The sequence below is a fragment of the Monodon monoceros genome, unplaced genomic scaffold, assembly GCF_005190385.1.
Source record: "Monodon monoceros isolate NGI ecotype Baffin Bay Population unplaced genomic scaffold, NGI_Narwhal_1 Super_Scaffold_5, whole genome shotgun sequence".
In the NCBI taxonomy this organism is placed as follows: Eukaryota; Metazoa; Chordata; class Mammalia; order Artiodactyla; family Monodontidae; genus Monodon; species Monodon monoceros.
The window spans coordinates 55,047,862-55,061,766 of NW_021703782.1; the positions used below are offsets into that span (position 1 = coordinate 55,047,862).

Below are 13,905 nucleotides of genomic sequence, written 5' to 3' on the forward strand. Positions count from 1 at the left end.
AAACTACTCCTTTAATCCAACTATTACTGGGTTCTTCTCACATCAAATGAGACAGTACATATTTTAGAGCAATAGCCATGGGGAATATTTGAGGTTGAAGCTATGAGTAATAGTTACATCAAAAGTTGTTTACTATGGGACTTCCCTGGTGGCACAGTGGTTAAGAATCCACCTGCCAATGCAGGGAACACAGGTTCGAGCCCTGGTCTGGGAAGATCCCACATGCCGCGGAGCAACTAAGCCCGTGCGCCGCAACAGCTGAGCCTGCGCACTAGAACCCGTGAGCCACAACTACTGAGCCTGTGCTCTAGAGCCCGCGAGCCACAACTACTGAGCCCTCGTGCCACAACTCCTGAAGCCTGCGTGCCTGGAGCCTGTGCTCCACAAGAAGAGAAGCCACCGCAATGAGAAGCCCGCGCACCGCAACGAAGAGTAGCCCCCACTCGCCACAAGTAGAGAAAGCCCGCATGCAGCAACGAAGACCCAATGCAGCCAAAAATAAATAAATTTATTTTTTAAAAAAAGTTGTTTAATGTTTTAAAAGCTTTTTTCCCACTTAGTTTCTAAATTGTTTTCCACTCTGAACTCAATTAATAGAGGATTAGTAATTTCCCTTCAGTTGTTCTTAAACATTTGCCTTTAAAGATTCATTAGTGCCTCCCTTGATGTGGGAAGAGAAAGGAGGAAACATTACACTCAAATTCATTTCTCTACTTATTATCAAGTCTGCTAAAGAGAGCAGATTAAAATTGTCGATTCTAAAAAAAGCTTTGATACTTGAATATTCAGAGCACTTCGTCATATTTTGAATATTGAAATTAAATAACAGATTCTCCATCTTCAAACTTGTGTAAAAAGAAATTTTACCCAAATCAAAATTTTACCAGTTAATTGCTCACACTTTTTTCAGAATTTGCTCATGCCCCAGACATTTTTTCAGCACTGTTGTAAAATTGATATTTCTCTATCTTTTCTGCCCGATTTTTGCTTTTTCCTTCCTTCTCCATCACTTCACTATCTTTTTTAATTTTAACATCACTTCTGAACATTTTGTTCCATTTTATAAGGAATATGCTGTGTGTTCTCTTAAGTAAGTTAGCCCATTGATAAATTGCTGAATTCAGTTTTAGGTTTAAAGATTTTAAAGAAGACATCTATGCTAAGTCATGTATGTTTGAAAATAACCCAGTGTTATTACTTTGGGAGGAATTAAAAAAAACAATTTGTCCAAATAAGTATTCCCTTTCAGCTCAATGTGTACAGAAACAGTAACATTCTAAAGCAGAGGAGACCAAATAGGATATCACTCCCTTTGATTCCACAGATTATTCCAGTGAGTCTTCAGGTAGCAAGAAGTGAACTAATCGACACAGAGGGAGAGAAATTCCCTTCTCAGTAGTCACTTATTCATACTCTGCTTCTATCTCTATCTTCCTAGCCACTCGGTTTTTGGTTATCATATGGCTGCCAATTAGAACTAGATTCTTATTGCTGTACTTTAGCATTTTTTTTTTTTTTTGTAAGGATGACTCTGAGTCACTTTAGCCTGACTTAGACATCTCCATTGTTCAAGAGGAGTGAAATTAAAGCTTTAATGAAACTGTCTTGCTTCTAATCAGTAATTTTAAAGAGCCTCTTTTTTTTGCCCATGTTTCAGTTTTATATGCGCTGACTTATAAAATTGGGAAGATCCTTCAAATGCATTCACATGCATGTTGATGATATGAATATGGGCATATGTGTTTAGAGTAATAAAGACATAGACCTACATGAGACGTTAGAGATTACTTGGACAAACTCATTCATTTTATGGATGAGAAAATAGAACATAGTTCAGTGAATACTTGTGCGTTTCTCTTAATCTCATTTAACAGAGGATGAATAGCTTGGTTCTTTTGGAAAATGCATCAGTTGAAAAAGTCATCATGGCCCATGTGAAATGATTAAGGAACCTGAAAAGTATGAGTTATAGAGTTTTAATAGGAACAGAACCATTCCTACCACCAATAACAACATAGATTTAATCAGGGCTTAAAGTATATTGGATGCTGTTCTTAAAGCTGTAGACATATGTGTAATTGAAATTATATACTGAATTTATGAAGTAGGTTTTAGGATAAGTTGAGGCTGACTCTGGGCTGAGAAAATAAAATTTAGGCTTAGAAACTAAGTGGCAAAGCCAGAATTTGAACTGGGGAATTCAGAGGCTGTGTTCTTTTTTTGTGTGTGTGTACATTTATATTTATATATTTTTTATTTTGTGTAAACTTTTTATTGACACACAACATACAAGCAAAAGGTGCACAAACTTAAGTGAACAGCTTGACAGTTTTATACAAATTGAACTCACTATGTTAATACCAGCACTCTAAAATACCTCCTCTTTCCCACTTTCATTCACAAGTCCTTCATAGGTAACTATGATCCTAAATACTAACACCAAAGATTGTCTTTGCCTATTTCTTATTTTATTGAATTTTATTTTATTTCTTTTTCTATACAGAAGGTTCTTATTAGTCATCAGTTTTATACACATCAGTGTATACATGTCAATCCCAATCGCCCAATTCATCACACCACAATCCCCACCCCGCCGTGGCTTTCCCCCCTTGGTGTCCATACGTTTGTTCTCTATATCGGTGTCTCAACTTCTGCCCTGAAAACCGGTTCACCTGTACCATTTTTCTAGGTTTCACATCCATGCGTTAATATACGATATTTGTTTTTCTCTTTCTGACTTACTTCACTCTGTATGACAGTCTCTAGATCCATCCACGTCTCAACAAATGACCCAGTTTCGTTCCTTTCTATGGCTGAGTAATATTCCGTTGTATATATGTACCACATCGTCTTTATCCATTCGTCTGTCGGTGGGCATTTAGATGGCTTCCATGACCTGGCTATTGTAAATAGTGCTGCAGTGAGCAATGGGGTGCATGTGTATTTTTGAATTATGGTTTTCTCTGGGCATATGCCCAGTACTGGGATTGCTGTATCATATGGCAATTATATTTTTAGTTCTTCAAGGAACCTCCATACTGTTCTCCATAGTGGCTGTATCAATTTACATTCCCACAAACAGTGCAAGAGGGTTCCCTTTTCTCCACACCCTCTCCAACATTTGCTGTTTGTGGATTTTCTGATGATGCCCATTCTAACTGGTGTGAGGTGATAACTCATTGTAGTTTTGATTTGCATTTCTCTAACGATTAGTGATGTTGAGCAGCTTTTCATGTGCTTCTTGGCCATCTGTATGTCTTCTTTGGAGAGATGTCTATTTAGGTCTTCTGCCCTTTTTTTTTTTTTTTCCCATTTTTTGATTGGGTTGTTTGTTCCTTTAATATTGAGCTGCATGAGCTGTTTATGTATTTTGGAGATTAATCCTTTGTCTGTTGATTCCTTTGCAAATATTTTCTCCCATTCTGAGGGTTGTCTTTTCGTCTTGTTTATGGTTTCCTTTGCTGTGCAAGAGCTTTGAAGTTTCATTAGGTCCCATTTGTTTATTTTTGTTTTTATTTCCATTACTCTAGGAGGTAGACCCAAAAAGATCTTGCTGTGATTTATGTCAAAGAGTGTTCTTCCTATGTTTTCCTCTAAGAGTTTTATAGTGTCCAGTCTCACATTTAGGTCTGTAATCCATTTTGAGTTTATGTTTGTATATGGTGTTAGGAAGCGTTCTAATTTCATTCTTTTACATGTAGCTGTCCAGTTTTCCCAGCACCAATTATTGAAGAGACTGTCTTTTCTCCATTGTACGTCCTAGCCTCCTTTGTCATAGATTAGTTGACCATAGGTGCGTGGGTTTATCTCTGGGCTTTCTATCTTGTTCCATTGATCTGTGTTTCTGTTTTGGTGCCAGTACCATATTGTCTTGATTACTGTAGCTTCATAGTATAGTCTGAAGTCAGGGAGTCTGTTTTCATCCAACTCTGTTTTTTTCCCTCAAGACTGCTTTGGCTATCCGGGGTCTTCTGTGACTCCATACAAATTTTAAGATTTGTTGTTCTACTTCCGTAAAAAATGCCATTGGTAATTTGATAGGGATTGCATTGAATCTGTAGATTGCTTTGGGTAGTATAGTCATTTTCACAGTATTGATTCTTCCAATTCGAGAACATGGTATATCTTTCCATCTGTTAGTATCGTTAATTTCTTTCATCAGTGTCTTATAGTTTTCTGCATACAGGTCTTTTGTCTCCCTAGGTAGGTTTATTCCTAGGTATTTTATTCTTTTTGTTGCAATGGTAAATGGGTGTGTTTCCTTAATTTCTCTTTCAGATTTTTCATCATTAGTGTATAGGAATGCAGGAGATTTCTGTTCATGAATTTTGTATCATGCAACTTTACCAGATTCATTGATTAGCTCTGGTAGTTTTCTGGTGGCATCTTTAGGATTCTCTATGTATAGTATCATGTCATCTGCAAACAGAGACAGTTTTACTTCTTCTTTTCCAATTTGTATTCCCTTTATTTCTTTTTCTTCTCTGATTGCTATGGCTAGGATTTCCAAAACTGTGTTGAATAATAGTGGTGAGAATGGACATCCTTGTCTTGTTCCTGATATCAGAGGAAATGCTCTGTTTTTCACCATTGAGAATGATGTTTGCCGTGGGTTTGTCATATACGGCCTTTATTATGTTGAAGTAGGTTCCCTCTATGCCCACTTCCTGGAGAGTTTTTATCATGAATGGGTGTTGAATTTTTGTCAAAAGCTTTTTCTGCATCTATTGATATGATCATATGGTTTTTATTCTTCAATTTGTTAATATGGTGTATCACATTGATTGATTAGCATATATTGAAGAATCCTTGCATCCCTGGGATAAATCCCACTTGATCATGGTGTATGATCCTTTTAATGTGTGGTTGGATTCTGTTTGCTAGTATTTTGTTGAGGATTTTTGCATCTATATTCATCAGTGATATTGGTCTGTAATTTTCTTTTTTTGTAGTATCTTTGTCTGGTTTTGGTGTCAGGGTGATGGTGGCCTCATAGAATGGGTTTGGGAGTTGTCCTTCCTCTGTAGATTTTTGGAAGAGTTTGAGAAGGATGGGTGTTAGCTCTTCTCTAAATGTTTGTTAGAATTCACCTGTGAAGCCATCTCATCCTGGACTTTTGTTTGTTGGAACATTTTTTTTTTTTTTTTTGCGGTATGCAGGCCTCTCATTGTGGCTTCTCCCATTGCAGAGCACAGGTTCCGGACGCGCAGGCTCAGCGGCCATGGCTCACGGGCCCATATCATCACCATGTGTGATATTCCCAGACTGGGGCACGAACCTGTGTCCCCTGCATCGGCAGACGGACTCTCAACCACTGCGCCACCAGGGAAGCCCTGTTGGAACATTTTTAATCACAGTTTCAATTTCATTACTTGTGATTGGTCTATTAATATTTTCTATTTCTTCCTGGTTCAGTCTTGGAGGGTTATACCTTTCTAAGACTTTGTCCATTTCTTCCAGGTTGTCCATTTTATTGGCATAGAGTTGCTTGTAGTAGTCTCTTAGGATGCTTTGTATTTCTGTGGTGTCTGTTGTAACTTCTTTTTCATTTCTAATTTTATTGATTTGAGTCTTCTCCCTCATTTTCTTGATACGTCTCCCTGATGGTTTATCAATTTTGTTTATCTTCTCAAAGAACCAGATTTTAGTTTTATTGATCTTTGCTATTGTTTTCTTTGTTTCTAGTTCATTTATTTCTGCTCTGATGTTTACAATTTCTTTCCTTCTACTAACTTTGGGTTTTGTGTGTTCTTTCTCTGTTTCCTTCAGGTGTAAGTTTAGATGGTTTATTTGAGATTTTTCTTGTTTCTGGAGGTAGGCTTGTATAGCTATAAACTTCCCTCTTAGAACTGCTTTTGCTGCATCCCATAGGTTTTGGATTGTCGTGTTTTCATTGTCATTTGTCTCTAGGTATTTTAAGATTTCCTCTTTGATTTCTTCAGTCATCTCTTGGTTCTTTAGTAATGTATTGTTTAGCCTCCATGTGTTTGTGTTTTTTAAATTTTTTTCCCTGTAATTGATTTCTAATCTCATAGTGTTGTGGTCAGAAAAGATGCTTGATATGATTTTAATTTTCTTAAATTTACTGTGGTTTGATTTGTGACCCAAGATGTGATCTATCCTGGAGAATGTTCTGTGCGCACTTGAGAAGACAGTGTAATCTGCTGTTTTTGGATGGAATGTCCTATAAATATCAATTAAATCTATCTGGCCTATTGTGTCATTTAAAGGTTCTGTTTCCTTATTTATTTTCATTTTGGATGATCTGTCCATTGGTGTAAGTGAGCTGTTAAAGTCCCCCACTATTATTGTGTTATTGTCGATTTCCTCTTTTATAGCTGATAGCAGTTGCCTTATGTATTGAGGTGCTCCTATGTTGGGTGCATATATATATTTATAATTGTTATATCTTCTTCTTGGATTGATCCCTTGATCATTATGTAGTGTCCTTCCTTGTCTCTTGTAACATTCTTTATTTTAAAGTCTATTTTATCTGATATGAGTATTGCTACTCCAGTTTTCTTTTGATTTCCATTTGCATGGAATATGTTATCCCACTTTATTTTCAGTCTGTATGTGTCCCTAGGTCTGAAGTGGGTCTCTTGTAGACAGCATACATATGGGTTTTGTTTTTGTATCCATTCAGCGAGCCTGTGTCTTTTGGTTGGAGCATTTAATCCATTCACATTTAAGGTAATTGTTGCTATGTATGTTACTATGAGCATTTTATTAATGGTTTTGCATTTGTTTTTGTAGGTCCTTTTCTTCTCTTGTGTTTCCCACTTAGAGAAATTCCTTTAGCATTTGTTATAGAGCTCCTTTGGTTGTGCTGAATTCTCTTAGCTTTTGATTGTCTGTAAAGCTTTTGATTTCTCCATCGAATCTGAATGAGATCCTTGAGGGGTAGAGTAATCTTGGTTGTAGGTTCTTCCTTTTCGTCACTTTAACTGTATCATGCCACTCCCTTTTAGCTTATAGAGTTTCTGCTGAGAAATCAGCTGTTAACCTTATGGGAGTTCCCTTGTATGTTGTCGTTTTTCCCTTGCTGCTTTCAGTAATTTTTGTTTGTCTTTAATTTTTGCCAATTTAATTATTATGTGTCTCAGCGTGTTTCTCCTTGGGTTTATCGTATATGGGGCTCTCTGCACTTCCTGGACTTGGGTGGCTGTTTCCTTTCCCATGTTAGGGAAGGTTTTGACTGTAATCTCTTCAAATATTTTCTCTAATCCTTTCTCTCTCTCTTCTCCTTCTGGGAGCCCTATAATGCGAATGTTGTTGCGTTTAATGTTGTCCCAGAGGTTTCTTAGGCTTTCTTCATTTCTTTTCATTCTTTTTTCTTTATTCTGTTCCACAGCAGTGAATTCCACCATTCTGTCTTCCAGGTCACTTATTCGTCCTTCTGCCTCAGTTATTCTGCTATTGATTCCTTCTTGTGTAGTTTCATTTCAATTATTGTATTGTTCATCTCTGTTTGTTCTTTAATTCTTCTAGGTCTTTGTTAAGCATTTCTTGCATCTTCTCCATCTTTGCCTCCATTCTTTTTCTGAGGTCCTGGATCATGTTCACTATCATTATTCTGAATTCTTTTTCTGGAAGGTTGCCTATCTCCACTTCATTTAGTTGTTTTTCTGGGGTTTTATCTTGTTCCTTCATCTGGTACATAGCCCTCTGCCTTTTCTTCTTGTCTATCTTTCTGTGAATGTGTTTTTTTTTTTTTCCACAGGCTGCAGGATTGTAGTTCTTCTTGCTTCCACTGTCTGCCCTCTGGTGGATGAGGCTATCTAAGAGGCTTGATGGGAGGGACTGGTGGTGATTAGAGCTGATTGTTGATCTGTTGGGCAGAGCTCAGTAAAACTTTAATCCGCTTGACTGCTGTTGGGTGGGGCTGGGTTCCCTTCTTGTTGGTTGTTTGGCCTGAGGCAGCCCAACACTGTAGCCTACCTGGGCTCTTTGGTGGGGCTAATGGCAGACTCTGGGAGTTCTTACGCCAAGGAGTACTTCCCAGAACTTCTGCTGCCAGTGTCCTTGTCCCCACGGTGAGCCACAGCCACCCCCCGCCTCTGTAGGAGACCCTCCAACACTAACAAGTAGGTCTGGTTTTGTCTCCTCTGGGGTCACTGCTCCTTCCCCTGGGTCCCAATGCACACACTACTTTGTGTGTGCCCTCCAAGAGTGTTTCCCTGAGTCCTGTCGAAGTCCTGCAGGCAAATCCTGCTAGCCTTTAATGTCTGATTCTCTAGGAATTCCTCCTCCCATTGCCAGACCCCCAGGTTGGGAAGCCTGATGTGGGGCTCAGAAACTTCACTCCAGTCGGTGGACTTCTTTTGTATAAGTGTTCTCCAGTCTGCGCGTCACCCACCCAGCAGTTATGGGATTTGATTTTGCTGTGATTGCGCCCCTCCTACCATCTCATTGTGGCTTCTCCTTTGTCTTTGGATGTGGGGTATCTTTTTTGGTGAGTTCCAGTGTCTTCCTGTTGATGATTGTCCAGCAGCTAGTTGTGAGGCTGCGTTCTTTATCCCCTTTGCTGTGACTGGATTCTCTTAGTGACCACAGAACGAGTTAGTGCACAGAAGGAATAGAGCCAGGCCTGAATCCTGGCTACTTTCACTCCATCTGATAGTATTCACAATGTGTGTGTACTTGGGTGGCTGGATAATTTACTTTTTGTGCTTTTTTAAGGAGCACTTTCTCCTCATTTAATAGGAAAATAACTATATCCACTTCTAAATATCTCTATTTTTACTAAGTATTTTCCTTTTTAAATGAAGTATCTTTTTCAAGATGTATTTCTATCTAGATACCATCTTACATTTTTTCCCTTTTTAGCACACATCTAAATAACTTAGTGTATTTATCATTTGATCTTACCCTTTTACGAAGAGAATAAGGGGTTATGGGGTGTGAGAAGGATAAGAAGGAAATAAAGGATAGTTAAAAATACATTTATCCCTTGTGTATGTAAACTTGGTACATTATGTGGCATTATCAATTTAATTCTCAGGGACAAGTAAGTGGATTAAGGTGATTTATTTATGCAGATGGAATTCTAGCTTTTAAACCAGCAAATTCTCGTATTGTTACTATACAGTGAACTTTTTATTATAAAAAGAAATAATTTTTCAGGCAGCCAGAATTTCAGAAGACAGTAAAAGTGATATACCTCAATTGCTTATTTTTTGATATTCCAAGATGTTACACATATGGATAATTAAAGAGCAAAGATTTCACCCCAGGCCCCTCAATTCTTAATTAAACAACTTCACCATCTACAAAATGGAGAATCTGATGTGTATCAAGTTCTCAGGGGATACGTACACTGAGAAGAGCCAAGTAGCTGCTCCTGTTATACCCAAGGTCCTCTTATTTTAATTCAGAAGTTAGTGTTTGCCTTTTCCCTGTCCCACGTGTTTGCTTTGGAAAGTGATAGTGCACCCCAAAATGTCAGTTTTCTTGGTTGACATTAAAAACTTAGACCGAGGCTCACAGAGCCCACATTTCCGTCAACCTTGACTGTAACTGGAGTCACAGTAAATATTGTTGTCTGTAGATGTTGGCACTTCAGGTGGAGCATATCAAGGGCAAGAAGCCTCACGGACCATGTGGTTCACATCACATACCTGGAACATATGGTTTGTGTTGTCCTCACTGAACTCTCCTTTTAAACGGCATTCATCTTGGTTTTCTTTTGAAAATGCCACAGTTTTATTTGAGTCAATTTGAAGATTTTTTTTCATCCCTCATAAGTTTCTGGCAGAGTTTTTAGAGAGGACGTGACAAATTTTAATATAAGAAATTGGGAAAGCTTGAAAGAAAATAGTTTCAAACCTAGTGCAGGATACAATATATTTATATGTATATTTTACACATATACATATATATATACATATACAGAATGCTTTCTGCCAGGCGTTCCAGATATTCCCTTAAATTTGTAAAAATCTAAGGACTGAATTTGATTTAACAAGCAATACATATGTAATATTTTTGAGTAGAGTCTAGCAACTTGCTGCTTTCAGAAATATTTCCAGGGTGTTTCTTGTTCTTTGGAATGGTATCGAAAGTCTCCCAGGAGAACTTTAATTTACTTTTCTTTCAATCAAAAGAGTGAAAAACCAATCTTACGTAGACCTTTCTCTCAGAAAGGAAATACTATATCTTATACATTAGCTTCATAGAGAAGTTTAAAAGTTTTAATGGTTTGCTCTAGTTCATCTACTTTTGTTTGGTTCTCTGCCTTGATAAAATATAAAGTCCAGGTAGCTAGCTTTCAACATTTAGCCTATGCCTTAGGCAGTTGTTTTTAAATGCATCAAAACTTGCCTTTCTTTGTACTCGGTGGTTTCAGTAAATCACAGATGATATTTTATCTTTTCCTTCTCTTGGTATTCTTTATTACTTCTATTAGTATGGCTGCTTGGTAGGACTGAGTTCCTGAGCCTCTTACTCAAAGTAACTGTGGTCCAGATCCCAGCTGTGCCATTTTTAACAATATGAACATGGGCATATTTTTAGCTTCTTTGACTCTCCTTTTATTTATCTCGGAAACGAAGCTGCATCCCACCTTACAAAATGTTTGTAAAGATCAAAGAGCATTAGGTGTAGACAATGTGTGTGATCATATCTGAAATACAGTAAGTATTTAGTAACCTATTTGGATCCCTTTCATCAAGAATTAGATTGTGTATTAATTCTTCACGAGATGATTGTGTTGTGGACCTGAACTTGGAGAATTTTCACCCTCCACCTGCATATACAAATCTCATGTGTGGGTTTGCGCCTACGTATTGCACACAAACTCAATTTCCAGGTTAGCTGTGTTCGATCTTGAATCTCCTCTGTATAATCTTAGGCTTGACCAAGGTTGCCTTCAAACTAACCGGTCACTGAATACTTAGGTTCTTAACATGAAAGCAGCATGATGTCTTAGAAGGTGTCAGGGAAGCAGACAATTCTTTTTTTGATGAAGGATGAAACTAGGTCATATTTTGCACTGGACGTTGAACTTGATGAAGAAGTTCAAGGACTGTAGGTGTTTTGATAGTGTTTGCTTGCTTTCAAAGGACTGTTGTCTCCCTTAGGAGAGTCCCTTAGCATTCAGATGAGGACACTCGTTTTTGAACATCTTCCCAAGAGTCAGACTGGACAGATGTTTCTTAAAATGAGCTGCTGAGAGCAACTGAAACTGGAATTTAAAAGAAAACAGCCTAATCTGGCTTCAGTCTTTTATTTTTAAACGCAGAGACCAGAATCGTGGCATAATAGAGGGGAACATGGTGTTGATTTGGCAGTTTTTTGTAAACAGAAACTCCCTCCTGTGAAGGTACTGTTAGGGAAAGATTTCAGCCTGAAAATGAAGATGTGATTAGACTTGGTTCATTTATATTGGCCTAGTCCTCTTGGGTGGCCATATTTTTGCTTGATATTTTTGAGCACTACCAATTCTGTATACTTCTCTGTCATTAGCCTTGTACAGTATTTATACAAGTCCACCATTCAGTCAGTTTAAAAGTAGGCCATTTATGGCAAAAATCAGCCCCACCAGTTGATTGACATTATATAAAACGAAAATGTGGGCTGGTTTCCAACTTATTCCTGATGTGTTTGTTGCCTTGAGATAGACACATCACACTCAGTCTGTTAATACATGCAGAGTTTGCCCACAGGAGTTCTCCTGGAACCCCTGCAAAGTGGAAACATTGTGGCTATGAGTTAAGCTCCTGGCTGTCAGTTTTGTTCATGGAACCTTCAAAAGTGATTTTCTCCCCCAAAACTTTAAGACTAGTAAAGGAAGACGATTGGTCCATTGGGCCTTCCTTCTTCTCTACTCTCACTCCAAATATAATGCATCTTTTTTCCCCACTTTCTACATTTACGCACTTCTTTGTAGAGGCCTTTTTGTTTCTTTTAAAGGATGATTCCTTTCATCTTTTGCCTTTGTTTTCATTCACTGCCAAAGAAAAGCTTTCTCTTGAAGGCTCCAGAATATAAGGATGACTTCTTAAAAGCTTGATCCATTGGAATAAAAATATAATGCTTTTGCCTTTGAAAATATCAGGACCGAAGGGTATTCTGACACCCAGCTTCGGATGCAAACATGGCCCATTCCCAGAAGAGCTTCTTTACAGCGGCAGAAATTCACTCAGAACAACCTCAGACTGGGGGAAGCTGATCACTTCTTTCTGTCTCTAGGACCATGAAGTTTGTGAATATTGTCTGAGCACATGCATATTAATCATATACCCACAGAGAGCAGTAAAATTCTTTGAATGGAAACATTCATTGTGAAATAAATGAATGTAATTATAATTCATAGGAGCACTTTTGTCAAAGTGCAATTTGTAACCCTTAAAATCAAAACACAGCAGGCACCCTTAATATTGTTCAAAATAAGTCTCTTCTTCCTAAATAGTTTCCTGTTAATCATCTTTAACTCCTTAATTCATCTAATATTTCGCTTCAACATATCTAGGATAGCTATAATTCGGTGTTAATCTGTAAAAGATGTAATTCATGGTCTTTGATTGAGGTTAGTTAAAAAGGGAGAAATGAGTGAAGTTAGTTTTTCTGAGCTCTGTACAGCAGCTGGGACCTTAGTCTCATGATTTCTCCTGCAGCGTGGACTTTCAGGGTGAGGCAAGGAAGCAAAGAGGATTGTGGGCATTACAGTCAGAAGAACCTCGGTTCTAATCTTGGCTCCAACTTTCAACTGTGTGACAGTGAACACGCTATTAGCTTTTCTGTGCCCTGTAGTTCTCATCTGTAAAATAAGAATGAGTTGCAAAATGGTTGTGAGGAGAAGTAGTAATATACAAAATACGGTTCTTGGCATGCAATAAATGTGTTTGTGCAAAGCACTGGGTTTGCTGACAACATAGCAGTGAGGGAGTGTTCTGGTTACTATAGCTGTGTGATAAATTACACCAAACTTGGTGGCTTACAAAAAGCCATTTCTTATGTTCACACACTCTGAAGGTCAGGAATTCAGACAGGGCACAGTAGAAATGGCTTTTCTCTCCTCCACAGTGTCATGGGCTGTAGCAGGGAGACTATAGGAGGCAAAGGGAATCATCTGAAGGCTTACTTGTCGATGCATCCTCTGGCTTATGTTGGGAAGTCTCGACCATTTGGGGAAGTCTGGTACGATTAGGTCTCCTGGAGCATCTCTCTCTTTACCTGTATGTGGCCTTCCCATGAGTGCTCTCCAGCATGGCAACTTCAGAGTGGTCCGAACTCTTACATCTTGTCTAGGGCTCCTAAAGTGCCTGTTGTGAGAGAGCATTGGTGACAGGGGTGAGGGGAGAGGAGGGAGGGGAGACACGGCCTGGAGCTTTGCTGGCAGAGCTGTATCCTTTTGTGACCTAGCCTCGAAAGTCACACAGCATCACTTCTAGCATGCTCTGTGGCCAGTGCAGCCTCACTCCCTCACCCTGATTCAAGAGGAGGGAACAGAGTACCCCAATCCGTGGGCAGAAAGCTTACAGGATGGGATATGTGAATCTTCGGAAAATACAGTCGGCCGCAAGAAGACAATGTTTGGATCAAGAAGGACTTTATTTATTATTTTATTATTTCTCCTTCTGCTTCTCCGTCTCCCTCTCCTTACTACTCTTCCTCCTCCTTTTTTTTCCCTGTATGATATATGGAGATATGTTCTGAAAGGCATGCCACGGCCGGATATGGAGACTCCTTGATGCTAGGTTGAATAACGTGAACTGTTTTGCAGGTGATGGAAGGCTACTGGAATTGTCTTTTCTAGGTATGTGTGTGTGTTTATGCACATACATATATATGTGTGTATCTTTATCAATATAGAGATATAGATATTATGTAATCTTTTTTTTTTTTTGGAGAGAGGAGTGATTCCATGAAAGAGATGTTTATCCAAATTATGAAGTTCCATTT

General features: G+C 38.5%; 1 protein-coding gene across 10 annotated transcripts in view; it reads left to right on the top strand.

Annotated features, from left to right (window-relative positions):
• Positions 1–13,905, top strand: part of PTPRD (protein tyrosine phosphatase receptor type D) — a 2,000,866-nt gene that overhangs the window by 1,624,306 nt on the left and 362,655 nt on the right. The gene's annotated exons all lie outside the window — the stretch shown is intronic.